This window comes from Silene latifolia, chromosome X (assembly GCF_048544455.1).
Source record: "Silene latifolia isolate original U9 population chromosome X, ASM4854445v1, whole genome shotgun sequence".
NCBI lineage: Eukaryota > Viridiplantae > Streptophyta > Magnoliopsida > Caryophyllales > Caryophyllaceae > Silene > Silene latifolia.
This window is the reverse complement of record NC_133537.1, coordinates 64,411,266-64,419,626: the sequence shown is the minus strand read 5'-3', so window position 1 is coordinate 64,419,626 and position 8,361 is coordinate 64,411,266. Positions and strand designations below refer to the sequence as shown.

General features: G+C 42.7%; 1 non-coding gene across 1 annotated transcript; it reads left to right on the top strand.

Annotated features, from left to right (window-relative positions):
* The first annotated feature begins 7,314 nt into the window (after nt 1–7,314).
* Nucleotides 7,315–7,421, top strand: LOC141625236 (small nucleolar RNA R71). The gene has a single exon (XR_012535026.1). It is a non-coding gene; the product is annotated as a small nucleolar RNA R71 (small nucleolar RNA).
* The last annotated feature ends 940 nt before the right edge of the window (nt 7,422–8,361 follow it).

The following is an 8,361-nucleotide window of genomic DNA, read 5'->3' as shown; positions in this document are numbered from 1 at the left end:
TACGAAACTCAAAGTACATTGATCCCTTTTTTTCCATTGAACCCACTTTTGTGCATGGTAGAGAGGGGACGACCCTTCTTCTTGTCTAGGCAAGAGGAGGAATTCCGCGATCCTACAGTGTTTCTAACTCCATAAGGAGACTACTCTTGACGAAAGCATTTAACGATTGAGGACAAAGGTACCCTAGCTTGACACAACTTGGAGGTGATTTATTGGTATCCTCCTAAGCTTAGTAGTTTGAAGAAACCGTATCTATGATGGAGTGTGTACCCTTAGATTGCTTCCCTTTTAGATAATTTCCGCCACTTAGATGAGGAAAGTGGCTATTCTTTTGTAGATGCATCCATTACTTGTTTTGTATGCTTAATGCTTGGATGTATCGCCATTTTGGCAAGCCCCACCTTGCCTTGCAAGAAGGTATCCTACCTCATGGTTGTCTTGTTGTGAGTTGAAGGGGTGGAGTGAGACCCGCTAATTGTCTCATATCGGTTATATTAGTAGGCTAGTTTAAATAAAGGTCCTAGTTTTAGCCACCTCTTTACTCGGGACGAGCAAATCGGTTTGGGGATGTTTGATGTGACCCATATTTGAGCACATTTAGTCCCCGAATTAACCTCGTTCCTATGCTTTCTAGCACATATTTGGGTCATTTATTATCTTTAGTTTCCCATTTTGCATATTCCTTGAGGTTTTGTGTCCTTGGTAGGAAAGGATTGCTAACCTTGCATTTATGAGGCCAAATGGAGCTAAATGGATCGCATCTAATGACCAAGCATCAAAGAGAAGACAGACACTAGAGGCCTAAGTAGATAAATAAAGTGAAATGAGCAATGATGAAAAGATCCTTGCATCCCCAACACGATCCTTGCGGATTGTTAAGGAGCCAAACAAGGGAAATACTATGCCCAAGGATCCGAGCGGCCCGAGCATGATTCGAGCGTAGCAAACTGCCAGGATCCGAGCGGCTTGATCCCAGGACGAGCGGACTGGAGAGCTATGATCCGAGCGTCCCCTCCCTTATCCGAGCGGATCTCAATGCAGAACAGCCCGTGCCTCAGCATAGGACGAGCGGATCGTGGCAGGACTAGCAAGGAGGATCCGCGCATGTCCCTCGGGAGTAGCATTTTCTCAAGTTTTTCTCTGGGTCTTAATAGTCATTTAAGCCCTTAGTAACCCTAATCCTTGTACTTAATTTTAGTATAAATACCCCTTTGTACTACCTAGATTATCATCCAATCTCATCAACTCTTAATACTCTCTTAATCCTATCATAATTTAGTCTTAATTTAGTTGTAATACATTTCTCAATATTAATCACATCTTAATCTTTCCTCAATTTCTCTATTATTCTTCCTTTTATTTGGGTAATTAGACGATTATTTGGGTTTATTTGGGGGATTGACAACCTTCCATCAATCATCAAGTACTTCTATTATTCTTTGCTTTATCATTTGGATCATCTTCATAGGTATAATTCTTCTTTACCTTTGTTTAATTATTGTTAATCACTTTCATTTATTCATCATGCTTTGCTTTGTTAGTATGATTGACAACCTTATTAGCATGCTAAACTTGATAATGAGTGAGTAGTTCTTTAGCTAGGGTTAATGCGAAATTAGGGGAAACAAACATGGAGATTGATCTATGCTTAATCTAATATGTTCTCATAATTAATTTGCTTGCTTGTTGTGATTTCAACCTATGCACATGTTATGTTTGATGAAATGCGAGCCTATGAATCCTTGCATTTTTTTACCATCCCTTATCTTTTCAATGAGGCTTGTAAGATATAAACCAACTCGAGCCTCATTAGACCATGTATAGAGTTGAATAGGAAGAATTAAGTCGACTTGTAGGTGTTGTACAGTCTAGACGACTCGGCTCCGGGACCTAAATCTTCCTAGGGATTGTAAGACATACACTAACTCGATCCCATCACAACAATAAGTGCTTGCATCTAATTGAGAACATGTTTGTATAATCAACTCCCATGAATCCCCTATGAACCCATAACACCCTAGTGCCTTTAATCAATTGTTTACAAACCCCTTTATTTTCTTTACTTTGTTTTCATTAATTTACTTTCATTGTGTTGATTAGTTTAGACTTCATCTCATCTGAAACCCAATTTGTGACACCCTTAGACATAGCTACTTGCAATTGAGAATCCTACATCAATACCCGTCCCTTGGGATCCGACCTTACTTACATCTTTGCTAAGAGTAGTTTGTGAAGTTATAAATATTATTTTGGTTGGTAGCTTTTGACGACGAGTTTTAACCGGACCAGATGTGTTGACCCTAATAAACGTATTTGTCTCGGTGTCCATTTCCCTTGAAGCATTCACCCTTGTTATTCTTCAATTCAAATGATCCATATGGAAACACGGTCACTACTTCAAAGGGTCCCGACCATCGGGACCTCAACTTCCCGGGAAATAATTGGAACCCGGAGTTGAAGAGTAGGACCTTGTCTTCTACAACGAATTCCTTCCTTGTGATCTTCGAGTCATGCCATTGCTTGGTCCGCTCCTTGTAGAGTTTGACATTTTCATAGGCATCCATCCTCAACTCATCAAGTTCGTTGAGTTAAAGGAACCGCTTGTTCCCCGCGGCATCCAAATCATACTTGAGCTCCTTAAGAGCCCATCTTGCTCGATGCTCTAACTCAAGGGGTAAATGGCAAGACTTGCCAAAGACCAAACGGTAAGGAGTGGTGCCGATTGGGGTCTTGTAAGCGGTTCTTAGAGCCCATAACACGTCATTGAGTTTGGCACTCCAATCCTTTCTAGACTTGTTCACAACCCGCTCCAAAATAGCCTTGATTTGTCGATTCGATACTTCCACTTGCCCGTTGGTTTGGGGGTCGTAAGCAAGAGCTACTTTGTGTCGGACGCCGTACTTTTTAAGTAGAGAGTAGATGGTGCGGTTGATGAAATGTGACCCACCATCACTTATAACGGCCCGAGGCACTCCGAAGCAGGGGAAAATGTAGTCCTTGAATAGCTTGGTCACCACTTTTGAATCATTGGTAGGGGCGGCTATAGCTTCTATCCATTTGGACACGTAATCCACCGCAACCAATATGTTTTGGTTGCCAAATGATGATGGAAACGGTCCCATGAAATCCACGCCCCACACATCGAAGAGCTCTACTTCCAAAACGTTGTTCAAAGGCATTTCATCATGCCTTCCAATATTGCCTCTTCTTTGGCAAGCGTTACATGAGTGAATCATGGCATAAGCATCCTTGAATAGGGAGGGCCAATAGAATCCACAATGAAGGACCCGGGCTTGGGTCCTAGAGGTGGACAAATGCCCTCCATATGTAGTAGCATGACACGCTTGAAGGATTGCTTGACCCTCTTCTTGGGTGACACATCTTCGATAAATCTCATCATTGCACCTTCTATATAGGAAAGGATATTCCCATACATATCTCCTAGACTCATACCTTAGCTTCTTCCTAGCTTGGTTGTCAAGTTCTTCCGGGATAAAGTTGGAGCTCAAGTAGTTAGCTATATCCGCATACCAAGGGTCGGAGTGCATGATAGCTTAGATAGAGTCATCGGGCAACCACTCATCAATGGGGATTCCATCATCATCATCCCCTCGGGATTCTCTAGTCAACCTTGATAGGTGATCCGCAACAAGATTCTCGGATCCCGGTTTATCCTTGATTGTGACATCAAACTCTTGTAACAACAATACCCAATGAATCAATCTCGGCTTAGCATCCTTCTTGATCATAAGTAGCTTGATGGCGGCGTGATCCATGTAGAAAATGACTTTGGAACACAAGAGGTAAGGTCGGAACTTCGCAAAAGCATACACCACCGCCAACATCTCTTTTTCCGTGGTGGTGTAATTGCATTAAGCATTGTCTAAGGTCATGCTTATATATGCTATGACATGGAGCTTCTTGTCATGTCTTTGGCCCAAGACTGCCCCCAATACTTGCATCACACATCAATTCGGAGGGGAGGTCCCAATTGAGTGGTTGAACTATTGGAGCCGATATCAAGGCTTGCTTGAGCCTACAAAAACTTTCAACACAAGATTGATCAAATATGAAGGGAGTGTCCTTAGCCAAAAGTGAGGTGAGGGGTTTAGCGATTTTTTCAAAAACTTTGATAAACCGTCGGTAAAACCCCGCATGGCCTAAGAAACTCCTTACACCCTTCACATTTGTGGGTGGGGGAAGTTTCTTAATCACCTCTACTTTTATTTTGTCCACTTGGATCCCCTCCTTATAAATGACATGTCCTAGAACTACTTCCTTTTGTACCATAAAATGGCACTTCTCCCAATTCAATTTTAAATTGTACCGGATGCATGTTTGGAGCACAAAGGAGAGATTATTTAAGCAGTCATCAAATAAGGTGCCATGGACACTAAAATCATCCATGAACACCTCCATATACTTCTCAATATACTCGGAAAAGATAGACACCATAGCCCGTTGAAATGTCCCGGGAGCATTGCAAAGGCCAAACGGCATTCTCCGATATGCGAAGACACCATAAGGACAAGTAAAAGTAGTCTTTACTTGATCATCCGGTTGGATGGGTATTTGGAAAAACCCGGAATAACCGTCAAGAAAGCAAAAATACTCATGGTTTGCAAGTCTCTCGAGCATTTGGTCAATGAATGGTAAAGGGAAATGATCTTTGATTGAGGCGGAATTAAGCTTCCTATAATCAATACACATTCTCCATCCCATGACCGGTCGGGTGGAGATGAGTTCACCATCCTCATTCTCAACCACGGTCATACTGCCCTTTTTGGGGACTATTTGAACCGGGCTAACCCAATCGCTCTCAGAGATGGAGTAGATAATTCCGGCCTCAAGCAACTTATCAACTTCTTTCCTTACCACCTCCTTCAATTTTTCATTTAACCTTCTCATAGGTTGGGTGGAAGGAGTGAATCCATCCTCAAGTGTGATGCGGTGCATGCACACTCGGGGATCGATTCCCGTGAGATTGTCAAGGCTATACCCAATGGCTTTCTTGTTTTCGTTAGGAACTTTCAAGAGTTTTTCTTTTTGTGAAGCCAATAGGTCTGCATTGATGATCATGGGGAAGGGGTGTGCCTCATCGAGATAGGCATACTCAAGGGAAGGGGGTAAAGGTTTGAGGTCTACCTTAGGAGGGTTTGGACCCTCAACTTCATCCAAGATAGGTGGTAGAGCTTCATAGTCTTCCTCCAAATGCTACCCCGAGCACTTGTCCTTAGCTTCTTCAATAACTTCTTCCAACATGTCTATGGACTAAACGCTTTCAAACATAGGTTGTGACATGGGTCCGGTCAAAGAGAACTCAACTACATTCCCTCCCACCTTGAAGGTGAGCTTCCCCTCCTTGACGGTAATATTAACATCTCCGGTTGCTAGGAAATGTCTTCCTAGTATGATAGGCGTTTGTTAATCCTCCGGGATGTCGGGTACTACGAAATCCGCCGGGATGTAAAAGTTACCACCCTTAACCGGCATATCCTCAATCACACTCGTCGGTCTTTGTACCGATCTATCGGCAAGTTGTAATGTCATGGATGTGGGAATCATGTCATGTAACCCAACTTTCCTCGCAATGGGAAGAGGTAGAATGCTAACACTAGCACCAAGATCACAAAGTGCCCTTTTAATGCATACATTACCCACCGTGCACGGGATGGAAAAACTACCCGAATCTTGTAGTTTCTCCGGCATGGGATTGAGTAAGATTGCACTACATTGTCCTGTAAGAGAGACTAGACCATCTCCTCCAATGCTTCTTTTCTTGGTCAAAACATCCTTCAAGAATTTTGTGTAGAGCGGCATTTTTGTCACTACCTCGGTGAAAGGTAATGAAACTTCAAGCTTCTTCAACATGTCCAAGAATTTAGAGAACTTCCTCCCTTATTCATGACTCTACTTCTATTAGGAAATGGGATTAGAGGGTTAATGGCCTTTTCGGGGGTTGAGGCTTGCTTGGTGTTAGCTACTTCATTTGCTTCTTTTCCTTTCTCTTGGTCTCTTTCAACCACTATTTCCTCCAAAACAAAGTTATCATCATCCTCAACATAGTCATTCACCTTCCCCTTCTTAGTGTTGTCCTTTCTACTTGATGGTGAGGGAGGTGGACTGTCCTCCCCATCTCTCATGACATCTCTCTTTCTCTTTGATTTATAATCCTTGTAAGGGTCCTCCAAGTCTTTCCCACTCCTCAAGGTTACCACATGAGCTTGTTGGTGTGGTGGTGGTCCATCCCTAGGATGAGAGCCTTGAGGAGGCAATGAGTGAGGAGCCATTTGCGAAGAAGAGGGGTTTTGGTTGTACATATATGAATCAAATGTCCTTTGATGTGCTTGGACATTTGAAAGTTCGGTCTTCAAACTCTTGAATTGATTGTCAACCTTGGCATCCATTTCCCTTAACAATTTCTCAATAGAAGAGGTGGGGTTGGGTGGTTCCATGTATTGTTGTTGATTTTGTGGAGGTTGGTAGGAATTTTGTTGTTGTTGATACCCTTGTTGGTATCCTTGTTGTTGGTTGAATGGTTGTTGAGATTGTTGGTTTGATTGGTAGCCTTGTTGTTGGTATGGAGGGTTTGGGTTTTGGTTACGGTAGTTGTCTCTTTGATGAGGTGGGACATAGTTGGGGTTGTCATCTTGCCTTTGGCCTCGGTAGTTGGAGCCTTGGCCTTGGTTTTGATTGTATTGCCTAGAATTGTCGGGCTTTGGTGGAGGCATGTTTTGAGGTTGTTGATACTTGGGGTCCAATGGTTGCCCCGCATATGAAAGTTTTGGGTCTTGGTTAGGGAAGGCACGATAGAAGGACTCATGACGTTGGTAGGAGACCCTCGGTGCACCTTGCCCTTGAAGAGCAAAGCACTCTTGTTGATCACCTTGTGGAATAGATGAACAATACTCAATGGTGTGCCCCACACCGCCACAATAATCGCAAAACATTTGAGGAGGATAATTCATAGTTGGAGACCTAGATTCTTGGACGTAATAAACCTTGGAATGGCTAGGTCCACCTTCATTGGCATGCTTCAAGTCTCCGTGCTTCTTTGCCAATTTGAACTCTTCAAATTCCTTTGTCAAAGTATCCAATTTCGCCTTGTACTCCATCTCTATCTTGGAAGGTCCTTCATTTTTGTAGTCCACATCTCTAGCATAACTACTCTCCATCTCGGAAATGTTTTGAATCATTTCCGTGATTTGAGCGTTATTCATTCCATCAAAATTTCCACCGGACGCTGCCACGATCATATCCCGGAACCTTTGCTCAAGAGTTTGGTAAAACGTTTGGGTGGTCATCCATTTTGGGATGCCATGATGTGGACAAGATGAGAGGAGGTCTCTAAAACGCTCCCAAGCTTCACTTAGAGTTTCCATTGGTCTTTGTTTGAAAGTTTGAATCTCATGGCGAATTCTTGCGGTCTTGGAAGGTGGGTAGAACTTATTGATGAAGGCCTTGGATAGAGCTTCCCAAGTAGTGAATGTGCCCATCTCATGGGAATTCAACCATTTTTTAGCGTTGTCCTTCAAAGTGATGGGGGAAGAGCATCAAAAGAATTTGCTCCTCCGTCACACCGTTATGCTTAATGGAACCCGCTTTTTCTTTGAAGGAGGTAAGATGTTGGTGTGCATCCTCATTCTTCATCCCATAGAAAGTGTCTTGTTGCATGTATTTGATTACATGATACCTAAGTTCAAATGTATTGGGATAAAGAGCTCCATATTTGATAGCCGAACATGTACGGTTGGGGTCAGGTCTATTGTAATAGCCCATAGGTTGGTCCACCATATCTTTGTTTATGAGATTGTTTCGTGGAGATTCGGTTTCGTTTGTATGGTTAGATTGTTATGAATGAGTTGGTGAATTTTGTGGTGAATCAATGGGAGAGTTTTGAGGTGGAGAGTTATGTGGAATGTAAAGTGGTGATAGGTTGGAGGAAGAGGGTGGTTGGTCTAAGTTATCAATTGTGGATTTTTGGGTAATTGGCGGGTTAAGAGTTGGTGGAGATCCTCGAATTGCCGAAAGAGCTAATCTTCTTCTTGCCCGGAGTGTCCTCTCGATCTCGTGATCAAGTGAGAGAATAGGTCCGATATATCACCTATTCATACACTTAACAAAAGATCAAATAGTCCTCATGCAAGAGTTGCACTAGGACAAGGGGAGAAAACAAACAAGCAACAAATAAAAGAACTAAGCCTAGATTAAAATAATCAATCCTATCCAATATTGTCGTCCCCGGCAACGGTGCCAAAAACTTATTATGAGTTTTATTTATACTCCTTTCGCAAGTGAACGATTACTCGTTGTAATATGCAAAAAGGGTCGAACCCAAAGGACGGAAATTGTGGCACTAGG